Source organism: Pogona vitticeps, chromosome 2 (assembly GCF_051106095.1).
Source record: "Pogona vitticeps strain Pit_001003342236 chromosome 2, PviZW2.1, whole genome shotgun sequence".
In the NCBI taxonomy this organism is placed as follows: Eukaryota; Metazoa; Chordata; class Lepidosauria; order Squamata; family Agamidae; genus Pogona; species Pogona vitticeps.
The window spans coordinates 97,282,128-97,309,185 of NC_135784.1; the positions used below are offsets into that span (position 1 = coordinate 97,282,128).

Sequence of the window (27,058 nt, forward strand, 5' to 3'; positions counted from 1 at the left end):
TGGATTATACCCAGCGTTGTTTGCTCAAAAATGGTTTGGTTTAATTGTCAGTCAATACTAGCCCTGGAAATCAATAGATTTAACTATGGCTAATTCAGTGCTGGACTGTGACCCGAAACAACAACTCACATAAACATTCATGTACAAATTGCCATCACTTTTAGGAGACCTGGGCTGCACCCTAATTTTAACTAACTCAATACAGATAGCCTGTTACAGCTTCAGTAACTCACACATATGTGTCTCTGCAACTACCTGCTGCAATACACAGCTAGAAACACTTATGGTTGTTAGCAACATGATAATATGAGGCTTCACGCTTAACAGGAAAGCTTGTCAAATGCTTCATTAGGCTCCTTAAAACAACATTTTTCCTGAAGATGTTGGTGCTGCAACTCTGATGGATGATCATGGAGCCCAGAGAGCAGAAGAAGAAAAACCTGCAAAATGTAATGGAAATTAATTTGCTGAAACAAACGAATAAAACCTTCACGCATGTGGCTCAATCCGTTAAAGTCAGTCCCAATGCTGTCTTATTCATAAATTGGGTTTAGATTTATTTACTACTGCCACTTGAAAGCTCTGCCTTCTCACCATTTAAGTCCATGAGCTGGACATCCTGACTAAATAAAATAAAGAATAATCTGTACAGCAAGAAAAGAAGTCAATATTCTGGCCCATTCAGCCATAGCCTAAGAGGTAATATGGATCAAGAGTCAATGAATGATCCAGGATTCGGGGGGGGGGGGGGGAACAAAGCAAAACACACTCAGCAATTGAGTCACTCTCCTAGCACCAGCTGGCAATCTAAACATTGGCTCAGAGGAAGATTCTTCACCCTTCTAAAGCAACATCTACCCTTCTCCTAAAGCAAAAAGCAAAGTGTGCTGCTTATATACTGCCCCATAGCACTTCAAGCACTCTCCGGGCAGTTTACAAGTTAATTATGCAGGCTACACATTGCCCCCCCCCCCAGCGAGCTGGGTACTCATTTTACCAACCTTGGAAGGATAAAAGGCTGAGTCAACCTTGAGCCGGCTACCTGGGATTGAACCCCAGGTCGTGAGCACAGTTTTGGCTGCAGTAGTCCCTTTCCTTTCACAATTGGTGACTGGACGTCATAATTTATCCTGAGCCCATGTCCATCACAGTCTCTTATTCAGATTTGTCTTGCCACCAGGATCTTTATACAGCTCTCAGCATCAAGGTGTATAAAGCAATACTGAGATACCACTGACAACTAGTTACAACTCATATGCTCCCTATGGCAAGGACCAAACACTGGGTGAGGTTTGCCAAGGAAAGAAAGTATATTTTATTATTAACCGAGCGTTATATACTTACCTCTGCCTATTCATCATTTTCCACTTACATATGCTAGGTAAACAATAGCCTACTACAATTCTATATACCAAGTAACTAGATCTTCTGCCTCGCACTCACTCTTACCACACTTACTGTAGCTGTGCCTTTCCTTTAATTTATAGTGCAATAAGTCTCAACTGTCTTTTCCTGGCTATCCTGTCCAACTCCCATTTTGCCTATGTGCCATCTTCCTTTTTTATCCACATTACACTATTCCAAGCCACACTTCCCTTTCTGATTCTCTCAGTCAACCCCCTCCAAATGCAAATGCCCATTCTCTGTCAGTCAATCCATGTTGGTCCATCACTGCAACACACATCCCCCAACACACATCCCCCAAAATGCGTCACAGACAACGCATATGGAAGATCTTCAGCTTCCTCTCCTGCTGTGCACAAAGGGTCCAGGACTCACTGCAGTACAGGAATATGCTCAGGACCCAGGTTCTGTAGAATTGGATCCTGGTATATGCCATCAGCTTCTTATTAAGCCATACATAGTGATAAGAGAGGAATACATATTCCATCTTCCCTCTCATACCTGTGCTAGTGAAACCCATTTTGCCCCAGATCACTTGAGTCCTGAGTTGCCTTGGATGCAAAGACAGCTGAAACATCTATGAAATGGGGAACATTTACCTCAGATTCATTCTTCACCCAAGAGGCAATGTGAGCAACAGGTTCCCCAATTAAGAATATATTTTGGCACAGGTATATGTAAAGGGCACAAAAATGAACTGACCTGCAAGGCTGAGGTAGACTTCTACACAATTTTATCTCTTTATAATGATGTTCAGTGTAAAGCCTTCTATAGATGAAATGTCACTGTATCATCTGTGCCAGCAAAATGTCAATCTTTCAACTTCAGAGCCAGCAGTGAAGCCCTTGGCTTCCTAATAATAATAAAAAAGACCTAAGGTAAAAACTGTGAAGTCAAAAATATCAAGAAAAAAACAAATAGTCAAAGGGACACATCTGTACAAGGGTCAATCCATTTAAAAGTAGTAGGACTTAGGTCAACCTTTTCCACTGGTTTCAGGGAAAATCACAACAATGTCCAGCTGCACTGGGATTAAGGAAGGACTATGTCAGTCAATAATTTTAAACAAAGAAACACTATATGACTGTGCTATAAATAGAGATAAAAATGGTCAGAATCCTGTTGCTATTCTCAACTAGAGAGCAGACCAATGAAATTAATTGCTGGATGGAAAGTTAACCTTTATTAAATTCTGATTGAGTCAATGGGTCTACTCTAGCTGGAAATAGCAATGGGGAACTGGCCCTTTTCATCTTTGGATACTGCCAAACATGTTGTTCATGTAGATCCCTTCCAAAGTAGTCAAGAAAATTTCAGGATTCATATTAAAGTTACATGGTATCTCCTATGCTCAGCATTTTTGTGAGTCAAATCTGTAGTTAGTCAGAACTTGAAATGTCCTAAATGAATGTTGCAATTGTTGTGTTTAAATTAGAATTATAAATTCTATGTGTATTCTATAGATGGGAGGAATGTGAGCGGAAAGAAACTTAAAGGCAGATAATATAACCTAAGAGAAATCACTGTAAAGGTACGTGAGATATTCAACTAGAGCAGTTCTTTGTTCATAATGCAACATTTAGTGGATGATGTTAGCTTGGGAACTTCTCAATTAAAACACCCTTTATAACTTGTTTTTTTAAAAGTAACTATAAAATATTAACTAAGAAAAAGCTAACCACCCACACACCACCAAGCCTGAAGCCAGATTGAAACAGATCTAGATAATCTGCTTCATCCAGGAACCTCTAAGGCTCAGAAGCCACCTCATGCGCCAATACCTTCCCCGAAAATAAAACATTGGGAGACTGGCCAATCATACCATGGGATTCAAAGAAGGCTTTTTCACCAACGTTCTCACTATTGCCTCCTTTAAATATGCTGGGACCTGGCCCTACTGGGGGGGAGGCATTTACCACCCCTTTGACCTAATTGGCCAGCTCCCCTCTAGCAGCTGTTATAAGCCACACGGGCAAAGTCCAATACGCATTTGGTGACTCTCATCTTTCCAAAGGTCCGGTCCATATTCTCAAGCTGCAATAATGGAAACATATCAATTCTCACAGGACAAAGAAGGGGCAAAGTTACACCCACAGAATCTGCATTAATTACGAACTTTAAGTTAGAACAGGTCTGGCTGGCTGTGTTTGCAACATGCCATGCAAAACCATCACAACAGGTTGTTGAGCGGATGAGGTGTAGAACATGGCATTCTATTTTCCACGGCAGTTTCTGTTTCAGAGGATCATTTTTCAAAATAGTTGTTCGTGTTTCTCCTTTACTTCCAGTTACATTTACTGGCAGGCAGTTTAAAATTCTGAAAATCTGAACCTCAAACTGGCTTAATTCTTGATAGGTGGCTGTTAGGTGTGTGCTCTTGTGAATTAATTCTGCCTTTTACATATGATCTGTGGTACAAACACCACTGAACAGGCCCATTTTCTATACCCAGTAGCATGGAGCACACATTTTGAATGCTAGAATCCCCCATTCCATCTCCCATCTCTTTGGCAATGTTTCATAAAGTGTCAACTTTTTCCAAGGTCCCATCACAATTTATGTGATGCAGCTGCCTCTTTCTTCCAGGTTTGACACAAGACGTTCCTGTGCTTATGTCTTGAAGTCTGGCTTCCTGCCCAAAGAGAGGCATTTGAAACTGTAACACTTAAAATAGAACTCTTGTGCGCACATCAATCCATACCAATTATATTTATAGGCTGGAACTGCTCTGGGCATGCATCGGGACACGAGGCCCGCACGTAGAGAAGTGAAGTGCCAGGAAGCGTTTGTGCTCATGAATACCTTGTTTGAATAAGATCTCCTTTTCTTGCCAAGATATGGAATAAAAGATTATATGGAGTTATTTTATAGTCTTCATTTAAGGCAGAATCTAGCAATTGTTCTGGAATTGTACTTTCAATATGAATGCTATTTGTTCTTCTTTTTATAAATTGGCATATCCCAAATAAAGCTCTCTTATTTATCTGTTTCTATTATTTTACACAGTTTGATAAATGGGCCTAATCTTCTTAGTGAGCAAAGTAAGAACATTTCACCCGATTCTGACAAACACAAAAAAAGTATGGCTATTTCTTGACAGTCAATGGGAAGCAAAAAGATTTAGATTTCTAAACTGAATTTCAGGTTCAGACTCGAGTCACACTGGCCAAGCTCCAAACTGGTCCAAGCCGGTGTTCTGCATTTGTAAGTTGAGGTCTGACGTGACTGGTTACAACTCAGCTTACACTCAGGAAGACAGATGTCTGATCATGGGAAAGAGCAGGGAAGTTTCCTAGACAGTCCTTTCTCTACTCCAACCTGAGCTGACTTTTCTTCAACATGAAATGCTGTTCTTTGGTTTGCTTGTGTCACTTCCCCCCCCCCCCATCCCTTTCTCTTCTCTCCATTGAGAAGAATATCTTTCGGCTGTTGTGAGTTTTTCGAGCTCTTTGGCCATATTCTGAAGTTTGTTCTTCCTAATGTTTCGCCAGTCTCTGTGGCCGGCATCTTCAGAGGACAGCACTCTGTGCTCTGGTGTAGTTGGCTTGGGAGTGGAGTATTTATGGCTGTGAGATAGGCTTTTGTCTTTTTCTGTAGATGGGTGATTAGTGTGTCTTGTTGTGGGTGTATTGTTGTGGTAAGGAGGAGAGATTATCTGTCACTGTGGTTGATGAAAGAAGAACATCTTTCCTTTGAGGCTCCTGACATCTTTGGCTTAGTAAGTCAGAACTTGGAGTTCCATCACCTTTTCTATCCCAGGTGTATTTTACTAATGAACACAAGCTTTCTTATTTTCTTAGAAAGAAGTGTGAGTGTGGTTCCTTGACAAAAGAGGAAATGGCTTCAGGTAAATATTCCAAGTTTCCAAGTGCTAGATCTCCAAGTTATACATTCCTAATTATACCAGTCAGGGTATCTCAGAAGTCAGTCAGATGAATAAACAAACAAACAAACAAACAAACAAACAAACAAACAGGGGGAGCACGTAGAGGAAAGATGGGCAGGCCTTGGAAGTCTAGGGGCCAGTTTTAATTACTCACTAAGCCCAATTGGGGGCCTTGGCAACCTCAGAAAACAAAACTGGAAATAGATAGAAAGGTACATCCAGGTTTTTTTTGTCTGTCTGTCTGTTTTCAGGGACATGAAAAAGGTACAGGGAAGGGTTGAGCCTTGTTCTAAGCTAGCATTGTCATTCCTGGAAATTTCCAAGAGCAGGAATAGGCAATTGTTTAAAACCTAAAATAGGAAGGAGAGGCTTCAAGGGATCAAAGGGAGAGCCTCTAGGAGTGATCCCCATACCTATACTGTACACATAATACGGTAGGCATAATGTTAATGTAGTAGCAGTGTGTTTCCTTACCAACCCCCAGTATTTTGGAATGCAATGTAAAACGTGCAAATTCCCCAAAATACTGCAAAATCATGAATTTAATTACTGCATTTATAGGCAGAAGGGGACATTTAAGGCAGTCTAAAACTCTGAAATAAATACAGTTATAAAAGACAAATCAACGAAACAGCAGAATCCTCTCATACCAGGCATTGATAATCTCTGTAGGAGACAATAGTATGAGCCCCTTAGTCTGAGTTTGTGGCAGTGAAACAATTGTAGTCTTGGTGCTAACAATGACATATCACATCTATATTTTGTTCATGTAAGCCGTAAATTGTTTAGCAGGCATTATCACTCCAACCATAATGTTTTTTCAAGCATAAACAGCAATCTGTCTGCAAGAGCTGATCAGGGTTTAGTATGCTGTGAGTGATAGTTACCCTCTCAAAGAAAGAAAGAAAGAAAGAAAGAAAGAAAGAAAGAAAGAAAGAAAGAAAGAAAGAAAGAAAGAAAGAAAGAAAGAAAGAAAGAAAGAAAGAAAGAAAGAAAGAAAGAAAGAAAGAAAGAAAGAAAGAAAGAAAGAAAGAAAGAAAGAAAGAAAGAAAGAAAGCATCTGCTTTTCATTTTACTGTACTAAATAAAATATATGTGTTTTGCATTGTTTTGTCTTCTGTTGTTTATATCTTACTCTTCTGCCACGAATGGGAATCATATTTCAGAATTCCAGGATTATCATTCATTGAAAGGGATCTGAATGCAGAGTAGGCCAAACAGAATGTAGTTAGATTCATTCCAGAGCAATGCTTGGAATATGAATTCATAGAACATATTTTACACTTGGGAGCCAGCGTGGAGTAATGGATAGATTGTCAGGCTAGGACCCAGGAGACTTGAGTTCTAATCCCTACTTTGCCATCGAAACTCACTGGGCAGAATGACAATGACAAACTGCTTCTTGAACATTACAAACTCCTTAGAAACCCTACTAGGTTCTCAATAGGTCAGAAATGACCCAATGGCACATAACTGCAATAATTTTTTTCTATATTTTGGTAAAATACTAGAAGGCTGAAAGGGTTAAATCACTCTCCCAAGGTGCCATGGTCCACACAGAATCTTTAATTTCGTACAGGGGTTAAATATCACATCTACTTAAACCCTCAGTGAAATATAATAAATAATGGAAACCTTTCACAGGATACAATAGACAAAATAATTTCACCCTTTTAGAAAGAACATCTGAAAATGTTTTAAGCCAAGACTAGCCCTAGCAGTGTGGGTTGACTACATCCATTCTGTAAATGTGACGCGTGTCACCATTTGTGAGAACACAGGGACAAAAACAGGTGCCTGGAACTCCAGTCAGTCATGGCACCCAGGCAGTTTATGTCATGGGACGGAAAACATATGACCCCTCTTTAGGCCTTAGAACATGTGGAGAATATAGATGCTAGAGAGCTGCATTCTAGTCCTGCTCCCTCTAGCCCCACTTTTCTCCTCCTCCTACAAGTACTGTAGAGGAGAAGAGTTTTCCACTTGAGTTGGGATCTTGGCCGTTCACATAGAGACCCATGGATAGTAAAGGTTTTCCTTCTTCAGAGTCATCACCCTCTGTGTGCAGAAGGGAGATGGAAAGGGGTGGGACTAAAATGCTTCTCTTGACATGTGAATATTCTGTATACTTTTAAAAATCCAAAATAGAGTTATGGATGTCGTTCAAATGTCAGGAAAGAGATGAGCAATCGAAAATAGAAATGTGGAAATCCTTGTTTCTGTAAATAGTGAGGGAGAAGAAATTTGTTGGGTTCTGATAAAATATGTGCCAATCAAGGTGGAAAAGATCCCAGTGCAGGTTTAGAAATGTGTATGACTATTTAGAAATGCACGGAAACACACTTTCAGTCATTGGAATAGAATGAATAAAAATGCATTTGGGAAGTATGAACACACAAAAATTGTGCCCAGCTCAAGGTACCATTCTACACACTGGGAATGCATTCTGCCTTTCCAAAGACTCCTGATGTACATTATTGTGCATTCGGAGCACATGCCATACTAGGGTTTTCAGATTAGACAGACTAATTTCTAGCCCGTCTTTTGTGATCATTTTTCTCTTCCTGTAATGTTTTTTGAAGGGCATGATTTCCATTTAGACTACATGCAGAACCAGGTCAAACATGAGCAAATCAGTTTTTTACCTAACTGGCTAATCTGACAGATCATATAGCTCAATCTCAGTGAATTATCCAAGCAGGCAATTTGCTTTTCCAGACCAAAGTGTTAGGAAGTGTGTATGCTGGAAGAGGCAGAGAGGTTTACACAAGTGCAGAACTAACCTCTTCCTCCTTGATGTTCATTGACAGAAACCGATAGGTTTAATGAAGAGAACGTTAATACTTGACAGTGAATCTGGGAATTATTACTAACTGCAACTACAATTTCTTGCTAATGATGCTGTAATGAAATTGCCTCTTATAGATTGTAATGCTACCATTACTCAGATATAATTCCTTGGTGGGTGGGAGACTTGGTAGGGAAGATGCAATAAAAAGTTCCACATTAAAGCAAATTACCTCCAATCTCTCAAAAGAACTGCTGAATAGCTCAGTAGTTTAGACATCTGTCTGTGGAACCAGAGGTTGTGAGTTTGATTCCCCACTGTACTGCCTTAACAAGGGCTGGACTTGATGATCCACATGGTCCCTTACAACTTTGCAGTTCTAAGAATTATTATTATTATTATTATTATTATTATTATTATTATTATTATTATTATTATTATTATTATTATTATTATTATTATTATTATTATTATTATTATTATTATTATTATTATTATTATTATTATTATCATCATCATCATCATCATCATCATCGTCATCGTCATCGTCATCGTCATCGTCATCATCATCATCATCATCATCATCATCAGTGGCAGCAGCAGCGGCAGAAGTACAAAATGGGCTGTTTATATATCTCAAGTTTTGTACATTTCTTTAAAATGGCCTTGTCTTAACTATTTTCAGAAATCTTCCAAAACTAGTTTTCCAAGAACTGCTTCTTAAAAGGGGTTCAGTGGCCAGAGGACTGGAAAAGATCAGTCTACATCCCAATCCCAAAGAAGGGCAGTGACAAAGAAAGCTCCAACTACCGCACAATTGCACTCATTTCACACACCAGGAAGGTTATTCTCAAAATCCTACAAGGTAGGCTTCAGCAGTATGTGGACTGAGAACTCCCAGAAGTACAAGCTGAATTTTGAAGGGGCAGAGGAACTAGAGACCAAGTTGCTAACATGCGCTGGATTATGGAGAAAGCCAAAGAGTTCCAGAAAAACATCTACTTCTGCTTCATTGACTATGCAAAAGCCTTTGACTGTGTGGACCACAGCAAACTATGGCAATTCCTTAAAGAAATGGGAGTGCCTGACCACCTTGTCTATCTCCTGAGAAACTTATATGTGGGACAGGAAGCAACAGTTAGAATTGGATATGGAAACACTGATTGGCTCAAAATTGGGAAAGGAGTATGACAAGGCTGCATATTGTTTTCCTGCTTATTTAACTTATATGCAGAATGCATCATTAGAAAGGCTGGACTAGACAAATCCCAAACTGAAATTAAGACTGCTGGAAGAAATATCAACAACCTCCGATATGCAGATGATGCCACTCTGATGTCAGAAAGTCAGGAGGACCTAAGGAATCTCTTAATGAGGTTGAAAGAGGAGAGCACAAAAATGGTCTGAAGCTCAACATGAAAAAAAACAACAGCAAGATCATGGCCACTGGCCCCATCACATCCTGGCAGAAGGGGAAGATATGGAGGCAGTGACAGATTTTACCTTTTTGGGCTCCATGATCACTGCAGATGGTGAAAGAAGCCACAAAATTAAAAGACACCCGCTTCTTGGGAGGAAAGTGATGACAAACCTAGACTGCATCTTAAAAAGCAGAGACATCACCTTGCCGGTAAAGGTCTGCCTAGTCAAAGCTATAGTTTTTCCAGCTGTGAGGTATGGAAGTGAGAGCTGGACCATAAAGAAGGCGGACCGCCAAAGAATTGATGCCTTTGAATTGTGGTGCTGGAGGAGACTCTTGAGAGTCCCCTGGACTGCAAAGAGAACAACCCTATCCGTTCTGAAGGAAATCAACCCTGAGTGCTCACTGGAAGGACAGATCCTGAAGCTGAGGCTCTAATATTCTGGCCATCTCATGAGAAGAGAAGACTCTCTGGTAAAGACCCTGATGTTGGGAAAATGTGAAGGCAAGAGGAGAAGGGGACGACAGAGGACGAGATGGTTGGACAGTGTCATCGAAGCGACCAACATGAATTTGACCAAACTCTGGGAGGCAGTGGAAGACAGGAGGGCCTGGGGTGCTCTGGTCCATGGGGTCATGAAGAGTCGGACATGACTTAATGACTAAACAAGAACAACAATGTGATCCACTAAGAAAGAATTGGTCTAACATGTTTAGGGACCCAAGTAGTAGGAAATACTCTTGTGAACATGTGAACAACTGCTGTGTATTTGCATTTGATCTTCCATGAGACATATGCACCCTGAAATTGCCTTTAATCACTGGCAATTTTCTTTTGATGAGTGGTGATTTGCTGCTGCTATCACCCATATTAAACAAACAGGATTTAAAACACTGGGTCCTTCTATGTGAGCCCATACCTTATTGGCCTCCAGTAAGAAATACACGTTAGAAGTATAATACTCGTAACGTGTCAACTGTGGTCCTCCTATAAAGTGAATAGCAAAATAGAGTCCACAGACAAGGTAAAGCATTGTTGGGGGAACTGCTGAAGAATGTACCTCTTTTGTTCACTTTACTCAGGGTCAAATCACAGGTTAAGGCAATTAACATATTGTCTCCTTTTAGAATGTTATCTGTCCAGGCACACCAACCTTCCAGTGCTATGTGTCTCTTTTTGAGACATCAGACATGCAAATAAAATCATGTTATTTCTCAAGTGACCAATTACAAAACAAAAGCATATTTGTCAAGTATTGACTGAGCAAGCTCTTGTTAGAATAAACAGGAAGGTATTTTCCATTCAAGAAAGTTCTGCTCTTAATGGCATGCTAACTATTTTTTCTAGTTTAGCGTCAATCTTTAGAAGAATTACTATTAAGATAATAAGGAATATTGGCTAGGATAATACCTAAACTACAGTACTTTTTTTTCTATTGCTGTTTTCATAGCTTATAAATCTATTTATTTATTTATTTCTCTGATTTATATACCACCCCATTAGTGCAATACACTAAATAAATAAATATCCTCATTTTAAAATAGTAGCATTCTTCCTTCTCCCAGAGCTTTGCACTGAGCACTACTCATAACTAAACACACAATCAATGCTTGCTCATTTACTGAAGGCCATATATTTTGAAGCTAAGATGAGTTTTTACTTGGAATTCATTGACCAAGACCACATGATGGCTTTGCCAATCCCATTTCTAAAGATTGTATCATGCATTTATTTTCTCATTAGCATCTATTTTCCATTGTATGTTTCCAGCAAAGGTAACCTTGGAAGAAGGAACACATTTCTTCCTGTCAGGAGGGGGGGGGGGACCTTGCAATGCTGTTTCAAAGGTGCATGCATGATTGAGCAGCAATACATCACAAGGGCTGTGGCAGCGACAGAACTAATTCTCCATGGGTTTTAGGAAGGGAAAAGAAAATCTATCCAGTGGCCTTTTACACACAGTATTTATGTGATCAGGTGCAGTGTGACAACTTTCCTCAAAATCCTGAACAATATTTTATCAAACCCCTTTTGCCACCAGGAGACATCTCTCTCTCTCTTTTTTTTAAAGAGAGGCATAGAGCACAAACATTTTCATTTTATGACATTGTAGGGGAATGCCAGCCTTTCCTTTTTTAGTTACTTCTGTGTGGAGTTTTAGGGGGCGAGGGGATATCATAATACACCCTTCTCACTCTATGAAGAGCTGCATAAAAAGTTGAAGAACCTTCTGAGGGGAAATGCAGGCTGAGGAAAACAGAGGAAACTTCCAGGGAAATTTGTAAGCCACATCCCAATCTCCCACTGCCAACGCTTCCCTACATGTGGAAAAATATTTCTGCACAGGGTTCTTGGTGACTCAATAATTTTTGCCATGGTAATCTGGGACGCACACAGGGAAAAGCTGGATATGAGCCAACAGTGTGATGTGGCTGCCAAAAAGTCAAATTAAATTTTAGGATGCATCAGTAAAAGTATAGTCTCCAAATTTGATGAGGTGCTAAGTCCACCTCTATTCAGCGCTGGTTAGGCCTCGTCTTGCTCAGTGGCTCTCAAACTGGGGTCTCCAGATGTTCTTGGACTGAAGTTCCCAGAAGCCTTCATCACTTGCTCTGCTGGCCAGGATTTCTGGGAGTTGCAGTCCGGGAACATAAGGGGACCCCAGTTTGAGAGCCACTGAGCAAGACAAGGCCTCCATAGGTAATGAAGAAAGGCAAGGTAAAAATATTTTAAATGAATGAATGAATGCTGTTGGGGGGGGGCTATACTAGCATTTCAACCATGTAGCGCTCTCTCCGAGTTGTGCTTGAAGATCCAGAATGGAAAAAGACTGTGTTTGACTCCCAAGGACAATGCACAAAACAAAGTAGGCTAATTTGCAAACTGCAAAGGAGGTTAGAAAAAAAGTTGTGAGTTTATAATCTGATTTTTAGCTCATAGGAAATTGCTGCTTTTTACAATGAATTATCTGCAGTTCTTATGTGTGTGGCAGCTGCCCAGTATGGTGAACTCCTACAAAACAGACAAAAATGCCCACCATTTCCTCATACATGTTGAATGATGGAGAGATCTTCATCCTGCCTCCATGATACAATAACAAGAAGTCACACAAGAAAAAGCTCATAGTAGTTAAAGTGGGCTTCAGGGCAGTCCCCAGTATTGAAGAAGCTGCTCTTTGGATGTCCTGGCCTCAGATAATTGCACAGGGAAAATAATTCAATAGAGCTAGTTCATTTTTATTATGAAAACTTGATGCTGTTTCTACAATTTACATACTTCCTGATACTCTTCAAGCACCTTCTGCTTAGTGAAAGGAAATGAATCACTCCGTATTTGCCTGGTCAGGTTTCAAACATAACTATATAATTTCATTCAAGAATTCTTGTTTGAATTATGCAAGCTTTCAGACTCTGACATGTATTTTAGGCATGCCTTGGAAGCAGCCTTCATTTTATTCATTTCACCACAGATTTGTGTGTTGGCTCTTTCAGGGTTACAGTACAACATCACCTCCATCTCTACTAGCAGCCTCATTTTCATTCATTATGTCCACCACAACAGGCAGCAATATTACTTGGAAATTGAGGTTAATGGAACTCCAGAAATTTGATGAGATTTACAGTTCTGCTCAATAACCTCTAAAGAGTATATGGATCAAAACGTGGCATGTGTCACGAGGCCAAACATTCATTTGAGAATATATCAGTACATGGAGCTAAGCAATTAAATCCAGAGATCTTCATGCACAGAAACACCATGTCTGCATCTAAAGAACTCTTCCGCTAGCCAGATGGTTTATGCTGTCAGCTCTGATCCTAAATACCCAATAGCCATGACAGATCAGATCAAAGGTCTATCTATCTAAGTGTTCTGTTTAGACGCATGCACCTGCAAAAACCCCAGTAGAACCTGCAGCAGAAGAAACAATATCACCCCTTTTTCACGTTCCTTAGGTTTGATGAGCACCACCATAATCCTCATCCTCCATAATTTTGTCACTGTCTCTACAATCATACATGATTTTACATATATGCATCACAACCCACTTTATCAACCCTGTTTCTAACCTAAACAGCCCTAAACATTGCAGCTTTCTCATACTTCACTGCTTAAACAGAGTAATACAGCTACTTTTTTTTTCAACATTTCTCATTTATGAGTTGCTCCAGCACTTTGATCCTTTTCGTGGCCACCTTCAGGGCCCTTTTTTGCCTTTACATTACAGGTATTTTTCAGGTACCAGAACTAGACACAATAGGTGGAATCCTGCTACTTAGTGTAGTAAGTTGCACTAGAATGGGCCCATTGAATCTACATTGATTTGTGAGTCAACTGCTCTGTAAGCTCCATTGATTCAAACAGCCCCGCTCTCTAGTGCAACTTAATATGCTAAGCAACAGGATTTCAGCCAGTGTTTCCCACTTTTTTCTACCTAAGCGTTTCTAACTGAAGATGTTACAGATTCAACCTGGGACCTTCTGAACGCAAGGTACAGTGGGGTCTCTACTTAAGAACGTCCCTACTTAAGAACAATGCAACTTAAGAACAGCTCCATTTGCTAAATTTTGCTTCTACTTGAGAACAGAAATCCAAGATAAGAACAGGAAAAACCTTTCCTACTCTTTTTTTTTTAACCTTAGGTCATCTTAGGTTAAAAAAAATTCTCCCCCTAGTGGTAGAGTACGTATTAACCAGCTTTGCATTAGTTCCTATGGGAACTAATGCTTCAATGTATGAACGCACCTCTACATAACAAAAAAACAGCCAGAACGGATTAATTGGTTTTCAGTCCATTCCTATGGGAAATTTTGCTTCAACTTAAGAACGTTTCAACTTAAGAACACCATTCCAAAACGGATTAAGTTCTTAAGTAGAGGTTCCACTGTAGTTTCTATGGACGGAAAAGAGCAGATACGGATTAAATGGTTTTCAATGCATTCCTATGGGAAATGCAGATTCAACATAAGAACTTTTCAACTTGAGAACCACCTTCCAATACGGATTAAGTTCTTAAGTAGAGACCCCACTGTACATATTTTAGCCACTGAGTTTTTGATTCCCCACAGAATATATACAGACAACAGCAAAAATGAGGGCATGCATCATCAAAAAAAGAGTAGTTAATTGCATCAAACAATTGCATGTGCAATTTATTTGTTATATGCCATTAACTCACATCCATCATGCATAAAAGCAAAGCAAAGTGTGCTGCTTATATACTGCCGCATAGTGCTCAAAGCATTCTCTGAGCGGTTTACAAGTTAATTATGCAGGGTACACATTGACACACAACCCCAACAAGCTGGATACTCATTTTACTGACCTTGGAAGGATGGAAGGCTGAGTCAACCTTGGGCTGGCTCCTGGGATTGAACCTTGGGTCGTGAGTACAGTTTTGGCTGCAGTACAGCAGTTTAACCACTGCACCACAAGGCTCCTTATGTGTAGTAAGTTTCTATTAGTAGCTGTGTTGCACTATATTGAAGTGCTACAATATTTTGCCGTTTTCTTTTTCCTCTTTAATTTTTCTAATTTATGGTAATTCTAATAGACTTTTCAAGGCATGTGAAACATACAGGGTTCAGATTGCCGTTGTCACACAAAACTCAGTGAGTTTCCATGGCCAAGCTACAATTTAAGCCAATATCTCCTCATATATCTCAGTGGAGTGACCAAGTGACCTGTATGCCTGGTTAAGCCTGCAGTCCAGGTTCTGCTAACTATGAATGGACAAGTTCATGTCTGCCAGATGTATTTCCTTATGGTTCTTGATTTTAAAATCAGACTTGGACTAAGCAGCCTTTCAAACTGGGGATGCCTTCAAACAGAGACATAACCTCTGCAGGTCTTTAAGCAGAGGTCATGTGAACCACCCTGTCTTTCCCTTATGGACTAGGTGCACACATGGGCCTGGAGGAAAAGACTGATCTGTAGATAGAAGAGGGATCAGGTTTAGTGATCTAATAAGTCATAATAGCCATATTAGATTTGCCACATATGCATTAGGCACCCAAGACTGTCTTCAAGTCAATAGCAGGCAATGTAACCTTTTGGGACCGTAAGCAAACAAAAGGATAGAACATATTTTGAAGTCATTGCTCTTATGTTTATTGAAATGAACATGAAATTTATTGAAAATGATGAAATAATCCCTGCATTAGCACCTGCTGATGACTTGCATTTTGAGTAAATAATCTAGATAGCAAGAAATCTGGAAGTGCCCATCATGAAATCCTATCAACTCCAGTCCATGAGGAAAGTTCTGAAATCCACACTGATGGATGAGGCAATTGGTGGGGAGTAAGGGAGGCTTGGTCGCTGGCTTCCCTGCAATGGTCAGGCCTCACTGAGTGGAAGAGAGAGGCACTGCATTTCTAGAGTAATCCATATCCAGAAAAGAGTTCTAGCAGATTTTGCTTCAACCTGAAGCAGGTTCTTTCCCCCTAGAAAGCCAACAGCTGTTAATTCCCCAATCAAGATCCCAGCTACCACTGGAGGAGAGGGGGGAATTATGTCATAGTCCATGCTACTGAGGAAGTCCTGGGTAGAGATAGGGATATATTTGTATATGAATACAAATACCTCCACACAGCTGGACCTAATGAGGGCCCCCAGGACCAGACTGTCCACTCACACATCCCACTGTAGAGACAGTCCTGCTTGTCCTGCCAGTGGTGCCCAGAACTCCGCTCTCTTCCTACTCAACTGGCCATTCAGCAGCCATGCAGGGACACTTGTCCTCCCACAACCTATTTGGAGTGGCCAGCCAAGCAGGAAGACAGTGAAGCTCCAGGCACCATTGCCAGGATGAGCAGGGCTGGTGGCACAGCAGGATGCATGAGTAGATGATCTGGTCTCAGGAGCTGGATCCTCATTAGGGCCAGCTGTGCCAAGGATATACAAATACAAATATTGCCATCTCTAGTCCTGGGGCTCTGACCCTGGCTGCAGCACCCTGTTGGTCTCCCCCCCCCCAAAAAAAATCCACTCCTGAGAAATGTGTTTGCCTCTTGTACCAAGGAAGGCTGTCTCTGAGACAAGGAAGACCTACTTAGGTCTCAGAGTAATTGCACAGAGACATATCCAGTGGAAGGCAGCACTCTGTCTAAAACAGAAAGACAAGTCTATTAAATGAATCTATAGCTGTGATTTCATTTCAGGTGGCAGATGCTAGGGGACATGAGTAGCAGCTGGCTAAGCTGTTTCTCCTAAGTCCCAAGGATCATTTCTCACAGTTGGAGGACAGACTTGTGTGTAGGATCCCTTGGCAGCTCGGTTGCTTTTCTAGGCCTTCTCTACAGTCTCTGCTCTAAGAATCTCAAGGGGATTGAAAGGTAAATACAAATTCTTCACTGCCTGAGTATGTGTTTGTTAGCTACAATTTAGCATGTCAAGCCAATAGAATTTTAGTTGAAACCACTTTTCCCCACAAAGTCAGGCTACCATGATTGGTACCTGGAGAGACATATCGTGAAAATAATTTCAGTATGATGTGCTTGCAGATCTAGCTGGCAACTTCTGTCCTGGCCAACTGCCTGAATGTGGGGATGGTCTCAAATGAGGCTTTTGTTATGCAATCAGATTGTTACATTCAAGAAGAAGGATGGATTGTTACAACTGATCATTCAAGCAGTTATGCAATCAGATTGAACATTCAAAAGAAAGGATGGATTGTTACAGCTGATTGTTCAAGATAAAATAAATGAAAAAACAAGTGCAGGAAGGAGTACAGTGTACTGGCTGAAAAACATGACAGACTAGATTTGAGGCAACCTCAAGGTTATTGTTTAGACAGCCACATCCAAAGTCAAAGGAGCCATGAAGACATTCAGTTTCTAGGGGGAAAGAAACAACAAGAAGAAGAATGGTGGGATCATTCTGTCTCCTCTGTAGAAATAGATGAACAGTCCAGATATTGCAGTTTTCCATGTGTAACCCTCTTGTCTCTTCCTACTGCTTCACCTGTATTTTCTTCTTAACACAAAAAAGTCTATTAAGGAGGGAAAGATAAAAGAGCTGCACAATGCCTTTGGACTGGTAGTACTATCAGACATTGATCTTTTTCTCTCTTTTTGTCATTCAAAGTCTTAGGCAGCGCATTAAAATCAGTTGCCACCTCCTAGCCATTTGTGTAAGATCCCTCTATGGTTCCAAATCACATGGAGTTCAGCAGATCTTGTACGTACTTCACACCATTTGTTTCTTTGTTATTAAGATGTGTGTCTTAAGTTTATCATGAAACTACAGGTGTAACTTCATTCAGGAAATCTATAATGGCATTTTCAAAAGGGTGCTGCCTCGCATAAGGCATGTCTCTCTGCTTTTTGCATGCTCCATTTTGTTACTATACACATCAAAAGTAAATACAGAGGAAATTCAGGTACGTTTTGGCAAATTTCCATCACACACGTCAAGGGCAAGTTTTTCAACATGTACAGCATAAGCACCCTTCCTATTCGTTCAAACAGGAACTGTGTGTGATTGCCTGCATGATAAAGAATTTCCCCTGCAGTAAGCTATTAAAACAAATACTGCTTAACTGTGTAACTACTTTCCTTGTATAAAAAGCACTGCTATTAGTAGGGACCATTTGCTAATCAAAATCTCACCTTACTTTACCAAACAATTATGATTTTGAATTCTACATGCTGATTATTTTGTGGGGTACAACTGCTTCCATTCAGTTGAATAACTCATGATATCTTGCACATATACAGAGATGTTTATTTTAATCTTTCTTATTTTGATCTCTGTATGCTGCTCAGGAAACTCTTCTCTCCCACCCTCTTTTTACCACCTAACACACATTAAATACTTGTATCTGTATCTGGGGAAGGAGAGAGAGCGAGAGCAAGAGCGCTAAACCAACAAATGTGTGTAGGATTTTAATATTTTCAGCACCCATAATTATTAAACATATTCCTCTCACTCATCTTCATATTTTCAATTTATCAGCCATTGAAAACACTCCTCTCATATACCTTAATAATAGTAGTGGTGTGCTATTAAGTCAATTCCAATGTATGTATATCCTATCCGGGATTTTCTAGGTATAGAGAAGGTATATGATTCCCTTCTTCTGAGAGTGCCCTGGGAGTATGCAGCTTGCTCAAGACTGTGTCGTCTGGCTGTTTCTCCCAGAATATACAATGGAGAATTGACTAGCTTCTGGTACCCAACACATTGAGCTATCCAGCCAGGTTTCAAATACCGGAAGGATGTTAATATCACCATAAAGTTGACATGAGCTTCCACTTCTATGGGAATATCTTTGCTAAATACCTTACCTCTGGTCCGTCTACCTGCTATAATTAGTACTAAACTTAATCTAATTGTCCTTGTATTTTTTTCTTTTTGTTTCCTCAGAAACTAGAACCAACCCCAGTATCTCACTACATTAAAAAACCAAACCCCAAAAAAACCCTTGGTGTAAAATCAGTCAGAAGGGTAGTTTGTTCTTGGAGAGAGAAGCCCCACAGCTGAGTAATGACAAGGAATCAAGCTGACAATGTAACAATAGTATTCTATAGCTAAGAAAAAGAGATTCAAGCCGTTTTCTCTTTTCTTCAAATCTCTATCATGGATGTAAGTGACTAAACACATTATGGTAACTCAAGACGCAGCCCAAAGCACCCCCGACTGAGGAATAATTTCATCCTGGCTGCAAGGTTTACAAGTGCTCAATCAATACATTAGCAACATCCTATGGTGAGTCTCTTAACCTCTACGCATGATGCAGCCCCTGTACTGAAAGCCAGATTTGGGACATCTCTTAAAGAGGGCACATGCCAGGGCCAAGGGCAAAGTGAGTAGGGCCACAGCAGAGGTCAGAAGGAATAAAAATAATATTAGCCTGTGGTCAAATTGGTTTTGACTTCTGGTGACCCTTTCCAGAGTTTTCTAAGTACTGTACAGAATACTTGGAAGTGGTTTACTATTCACTTCTTCTGGGGATGCCCTAGGACTGGGCAGCTTGCCCGAGGCTACACAGGCTGCATGACTGGGCAGCTTGCCCGAGGCTACACAGGCTGCATCTTTTCCCGGGAGATCCAGTCAGGAGTCAAAGTCTGAGACTCTGGCTCCATAGCCAGATGCCTAATTCACTGACTTATCTTAGCAACTGAAAAATTCCATAAGCATGCAAAGCGCAGCTGCAGTCTAGCATGTCTACTCAAGAGTAAACTTCAATGCAAGAGCCTGCAAAGCTCAGCTGAGCTCCACACAGCACGGGTTATCTTTCTGTCATGCTTCCCCACCACCAGAGACAAAAATCTATCCGTTTTGACGGCTCTACCCTGTTTGCTCATAAATGACATTTATTTACAATAAAACCTGGAGGTTGATGTTATCCCTCTTCTTGACGTCTGATCTTTCTTCCTCTTTCTTGCTCCCAGTACAGACACAGTAATTCTTGTCTGTAAGATGCAAGGCTTTTAAAAAGCGTTTGATAACAGAGAGATTAAACTTTTAAAATAAGCTGTGCCTTATGAAACTAAAATCCAAGGCATCAGGGCTCTTATAAGCTCCAACATCACTTTGAGGAAGGGAGTAGCAAAAATTTCCTGAAAAAAAATCTAGAGGCTAATTTAATAATCATTATGAATAATTACTTTTATTCAGGCTGTGGGATGTTTTCTTCTATTTTATTGGCATTTAATTCACAAAGGTATTCAGATTGGAAATCAGTGGGAGAAAAGAAGGAAAGTAATAGCTGTCTTGTGTTCAAAGAGAAACAAGTATTCAGGGTGGAGCCCAAACAAGTCTAGTCATGCATTTATCTTGAAGCCATCGTGACAGAAAGATGGGAAAGCTGATGCAGACATGTAAGGAGCCAGCAATAGCATACCTCACCACACTTGACAGAAGGTGGAAATGTGTAATGAGAACATCTCACCTGAAACCCAGATAAAATAATTTAGATCAGTTGTGATTCCAGCGGTCCTTTGTGAAGGTGAAACTTGCACTTTATCAGTAATAACAGAAAGGAGTCATTTAAGCTCAGTTTCAAAAGACCGCCCGAAATTGTTCTAATTTAGAAAAGTAAAAAAGAATTGGAAGAGCACGCCGAACCTTTTGAAAAATTGGTTGACAATGTTCTTTACCAATAACTCCCCCAAATGTCAATACTTCTTGGGCACCTTGGCAAAACCATGCAATAGGGCTACTGTATTTTACATAGGGCTACCTTTAAAACTTGTTCGGGAACCACCATAAGACCAAGCAGAGGTTCAAAATTGTTAACCAGAATGGGTCATTTGCTCATATTGCGCCCCTCCTTATCACCTGCATTGACTCCAGTCCATTTTCAGGCCCAATTTAAATGACTGATTTTACCTTGAAAGCCCCTTTTACCAAATATACCTCACAATTTTTAGAAGCCCTGCTCCAAATGCCCTCTTAAATTAAGTAAATCAGGTACCCACCAGGGCCATGGGAAGGACATTTTTTGATACTGGCAAACTTTGTGAAACAGACATTTGTTTGCAGTCCAGGCCTCACATCTGTAAAACTCTGAGACCAGTATCAGTTCTGTTTTCTCTTCTTATATTTGCATTGTTTGTGGCTTTATGGGTTGACATTATTTCTATACATATTTATGTCAAGATGCCCAGAGGATGTGGATGATGTGGGATAGCAAAAAAAAAAAAAAAAAAAAAGTATTGATAAAATAATAAACAATGTGTTATGCACAGCCCTTTCATGAAAGGGAATATCTTTGACATGCTGAATCCCTTCATAGGTTTGTAATTTTAGCACTCATCTATATCCTACCTGCAAAAACTACAATGCATGGCATTCTGAAATATACAATACAGTTACACTTCAGAGCGCATCTCCAATTTAGGGCAATAAAATGAGCAATGTGAAATGGCCTTATCTGGGCCTAAAATTCCAGAGAATCACCACCAGTAAGAGTGGACAAAACACACTGTTTTCTATAATTTGTATCAGGGTGAGAAAAGACATGGGTCTTTCTGGAAAGGAGACATGTGTCAATTACACATGGGGATGAATTAAAAAATGGATCGTGATATTTGTAAAAAAATCACTAATTTATTAAATATTTGTCCCTTCATATGTCAGTTCCAGAGCCCCCGACAAATATGAAGGGATGAATACTGCCCCACTTTTATTTGTCCCCCATAGGAACTCTTCCTATGGATCCCCATAGGATCTCTTCCTATGGCCTTCCCATTCTGCCAGCCAGCCAGCCCTACAGTCACCCATCACCACAGCCTATCCCCCACCCCTTCCTCTCCCTACCTTAGCTGCTGCCACCATCTGGCACCACCATCATCCATCACTGCCTGCTGCGGTGGCCTCTGCAGCCACGGCCTATGGTAAGGGACACTGGCTGACCTTTGCAAAGATGGTGGCTGCAGCAAAGGGCAGCCTTGATTCTCTTAGCCTGCCTTAAGGGAATCCAGGCTGCCCTTTACAAAGACGGAGGCTGCAGCTTCCCTACCTTAAATGAAGCTGCAGCCACTATCTTTGCAAAGGCAGCCAGTGTCACTTACTCCAGGCACAGCGGCAGAGGCCGCTGCTGCAGTGGCAGCGACAGTGGTGGGGGTCATGGTGGTGGTGGTGGGCAGCAACGGCAGCGACAGCGGTGGGGACATGGCAGTGTGCGGAGCAGGGGTGATGGGGGCAGGGGCAGCCAGGTTTTTTTATTAAACAGCCTCTGGCTGTCTAACCCCACCACGAATCAACAAATAAATTTGTGCTTTGTTGGTTCATGGGTTGTTTGTTGGTTCGTCAACTTTGACAGATCATGAAGCAGGATGAATCGCCAAAATGGCGATTTGTCCCCATAACTAGCAATGTTTACAACCCAAAGTGGATAGTGGAGCAGAGGGTTCAAGTTTGTTTATTGAAATATATTAATGAATAATTTGAGAATGAACTGAAAGTGCCAGTTCAAAGGTCAGCCAGTTCCCACTTTTCCTGATCTGAGCTTTTTTCTTTCCTTTCCTCACAACATTTTCTCCCTTCCTTTTAGAAAAGGAAGGCTGTGTAATCAGGTATATTTTCCTGGCTTCAAAATACAGAAAGACCCCCCCAAAATTTTTTTTCCTGATTGGCTGTAAATGTTTTAAAAATCCAGTTGGAACACTCTGTCTTTTAGTTTTTCAGCATTGATTATGAATTCAAATTAGGGCTAAAGTCATCCTGACCTTGTAGGCAGTGGGACCACATTGTCTACCATACATCAAAATAGGCTCCCCAGGGCAACATCTTCCCAAAAGAGTACATTTATGCACAAATGTACTCTGAGGCTGAACCTGGACAAGACGGAGGTCTTGAGGGTGGGTGCCCCCACTGCTGGCGGCTTGGGCAACTCCCTCTCGTTTGGGGGGGTGACTCTCGCCGCAAAGAGTGGGGTTCGCAGTCTGGGGATCCATCTGAACCCGGTGCTCTCCATGGAGACTCAGGTGGCGTCCATGGTCCGCACCGCCTTTTTTCATCTCTGGCAGATAGCCCGGCTGTGACCTTATCTTGATGTGGGGGCACTCACCACCCTGGTCCATGCGCTCGTAATCTCAAGATTAGACCACTGTAACGCACGCTACGTGGGGCTACCCTTGAGGCTGACACGGAAACTCCAAGTGGTGCAGAATGCGGCGGCCAGACTCCTAAGTGGAGCTCGAAGATACCATCACATTTCTCCTATTCTGGCCGCGCTGCATTGGCTGCCCATTCGGTTCCGCGTTGACTTCAAAGTTCTGACGCTTACGTTTAAAGCCCTAAACGGTTTAGGGCCTCAATACTTGGCGGAACACTTACTCCCACCCAGTTCTACCCGTGTCACCCGTGCGAGTCAGGAGGTGAGGCTGAGGAGCCTGACGCCGAGGGAGGCCCGGAAGGAAAAAACAAGAAACCGGGCCTTCTCTGCAGTGGCTCCTCGCCTCTGGAACAACTTACCTCCTGACATTCGCGCAGCTCCCTCGCTGGGTATTTTTAAGAAACAACTGAAAACATGGATGTTCAGGCAGGCCTTCCCCCTTTCCACCTAATACCTAATTATTCTTTTTTCTGTTATAATATATCCTGTTTCTCGCCATCTTTGGGAAAAAATTTTACTCTATCTTTTAATTTATGTAAATTATTTTTTTTTGATGTGGTATGTTATATGTTTATTTTTAAGTGTATGTTGTAAGCCACCTAGAGTGGTCACAATTGACTAGATAGGCGGGGTATAAATGAAATAAATAAATAAAATAAAATACGTGACACCCCCCCTCAAAAAATTATACGTTGTTTTATCAGTGCTTTGAGCTAGTTAAGTTCATATCTACACTGCCTCTCTCCCTTGTTACTTATTCTTGTTCCTGATTGTGCAGGTACAACACATGCACACACAGATTCAAAATGAACCAGTGATTCTGAGTGCCAGCTAAGGATCGAGTGGAGAAGCTTTAGAGGCACTCTACACAATAAAATCACATGTTCTCTTCCTCCAGTGCCACTCATCCTGACTTATATGGAAGAGACTCAGAGAAGCACAACAGTTTCCTGAAACACCAACAGTCCTATGCCCAAATGAATTGATGCCATTTTGAAACATAAAATGGAGCTCAGTTCTCCCACTTCCCAAACACGAAAATAAATAAAAACAGAGCATGTTAATTAATCTCATAATAGCAGTACTTTAATTGCCTCTCTGTCTTGCTCAGTTCTAATCCAATTCCCTTTGGTCTCTTAAGTTTAGCCACATACTAATTGGGTTGCAGCCTCATGATGAACTGGAGGAGTAATTAATTTTATCACCTTTAAACCTTTTAACAGTCATTTTGTGAATAAAATTGGGATACTCAGGGTGTGAGAGAATTTATTTTCCTTATTTTCACAAGCAGGTCTCAAGCGTTATATCAAACTGGGCCAGGAAATTGTCACAAAATTGGCTTTGCCTCTTCACACTGCAACATACTAAATATCGAACAAAAACACATTTTGGAGATGGCATAGAGAACAAGATGCAAAGTTATCTGTTTATTACTTTTTGGGGGGCGGGGGTGTTTTGTGTATAAGAAAGCATGAGCTTGTGCACATGTTGAAACCAATAGTTCCAGCTGAAAGCCGTCTTAAGACTGTAGACAATGGTATAGTAAGTTGTACTAGAGTAGACCCATTGAATCCGTGGAGGTTTGGTGAATCAACTCCTCTGTCAGTTCCATTTATGCAAATGTGTACACTAGAGATGGGGATATTTATATTTGTATAGGAATACAGATATTCCAAATCCCAGCTGGCCCCAATGAAGGGCCGACTCCCAGGACTGGACTATCCATTCATACATCCTGGCGTAGTGATGGTCCAGCTCATCCTACCAATGGCACCGAGAGCTCCGCTGTGTTCCTGCTCAGCTAGCCACTCTAGGCAGGGGGCAGGAGGAAGAGTCTCCCCGCACAGCTGCTGAGTAGCCAGCTGAGCAGGAAGACAGGGCAGCTTTGGGCATCATTGGAAGGATGAGTGGGACCATTGGCTGCACCAGGACACCTGAGTGGACAGTACAGTCCCAGGGCCAGACCCTCATTAGGGCCAGCTGGGATGGGGATATTCATATACGAACATGTGTATCCCCGTCTCTAGTGTGCACATTTACATTAATGGAACTGACAGAGGAGTTGATTCCCCAAACCCCCACTGAGTCAATAGGTCTACTCTAGTGCAACTTACTATCCCCATCACTAGCACACACTTTAGTTACTTTAGTGTAGGATTTGTCCATAAGCCAGAGAAGGAAGGGCCTAGTGCATTATGCTCTATAAAGGGTATCTCTCAGGAAACTACAATTCCCCTAATGCTTTGTCGTGTCCTGCAGAGCCTGTTACTCCTATATCAGCCAACCTCAGAACTGAGAAATGGACAGATCTTTGATAATTTATGCAGCAGCTGTAAGTTATACCAAACACTTACAAAAACCTCTTTTTTGTGCTAAACCCCCCAGAATTCTGGCTGAGCAGACTCAATCCCAAAAAAATACAAAAGTACCATCCATATGATGATGGCAATACAGATTTGCAATTTCTCAGTCTAGTTACACATTTCACATAATTTCTAGGTCTAGCTACACAATCAAAAATAAATAAATACAATGCATCTTACCAAAGTGCAGAAGACAGTGACCGGGTTTTTCTGTCAAGAGGTACTACATATAAATTTACACAATAACCATGCTGCATTTGGGGACCTGGGGACCTGCAGTCCCTCCAAGTATTGCTGAATTCCAATCCTTGTCAGCCCCACCTGACTTGATAAATGATGATGATCAATCACAGATGCAATAATTACTCTACCTCTGAAGGACCATGGATTTCTCAGCCCTGCCTCTGCTTCAAGGTGTCACTTATTTGAAGAGATGTTCAGTCCATGTCACATTTAAAGCTAAAGAATCATAAGGAGGAAACCAAGGGGCTTTGAAATTTCTCATTGCTAATTCTATTTGAACCATAGTAGATATTTCTAAATCTGCATCAACCTACAGTGGGAACTACTAAGGACAACTGCTTTACCTACAAATTAGCACATTTATTTATTTATTTATTTATTTATTTATTTATTTATTTATTTATTTATTTATTTATTTATTTATTTATTTATTTATATCCAGCCCGTCTGGTCTGGTCGACCACTCTGGGCGGCTTCCAATAAGGTGTATACGATAAAACATAAGGATTTTACAAACAGTCCATAATACATACAATAATAAAACAAATAATAAATGAAAGAAAAAATAAAGAAATAATTAAATATTGACAGGAGGGGAGGCCTGAACATACAACCATGTTTTTAGTTGACTCTTAAACGTACCCAGCATAGGGGCCGCACGAATCACCGGATGATGATTATTCCAGAGGCGAGGAGCCACCGCCGAGAAGGCCTGGTTTCGTGTCCTTTCCTTCCGGGCCTCCCTCGGCATTAGGCTTCTCCTGGCTTGTGCGGGTGATCCGAGTAGATCTAGGTGGAAGCAGGCATTCCGCCAAGTATCGAGGTCCTAAACTGTTTAGGGCCTTATAAGTAAGCATTAACACTTTGAAGTCAATGCGGAAACGGATGGGCAGCCAGTGCAGCATGGCCAGAGTAGGAGAGATATTTTGGTATTTTCTCACTCCAGTAAGGAGTCTGGCCGCCACATTCTGCACCACCTGAAGTTTCTGCATCAGCCTCAAAGGCAGCCCCACGTAGAGCACGTTACAGTAGTCTAATCTAGAGATTACGAGCGCATGTACTAAGGTAGTGAGCGCCCCCGTGTCTAGGTAAGGTCGCAGCCAGGCAATCCGCCAAAGGTGGAAAAAGGCGGTGCAGACTAGCAATGCTACCTGCGTTTCCATGGTGAGCGTCAGGTCCAGGTGTACCCCCAGGCTGCGGACCCCACTCTTCACAGCCAGGGCCACCCCCCCCCCAAACATGAGGGAATTTCCCAAGCCACCATCCACAGGGCCACCCACCCTCAGAACTTCCGTCTTGTCTGGGTTCAGCCTTAGGCCGTTCTCCTGCATCCATTGTTGTACGGCCCCCAGGCAGCGCTGGAGGGACAGGATGGCATCACCTGCAGTT

The 27,058-nt window shown here is 41.3% G+C and overlaps 1 long non-coding RNA gene across 1 annotated transcript; it reads right to left on the reverse strand.

Annotated features, from left to right (window-relative positions):
- Positions 1 to 328: 328 nt before the first annotated feature.
- Positions 329 to 25,784, reverse strand: LOC140704133 (uncharacterized). The gene is made up of 3 exons (XR_012083256.2): positions 25,607 to 25,784; positions 2,107 to 2,257; positions 329 to 440 (listed from the first exon to the last, which is right to left on the reverse strand). It is a non-coding gene; the product is annotated as an uncharacterized LOC140704133 (long non-coding RNA).
- Positions 25,785 to 27,058: the final 1,274 nt, after the last annotated feature.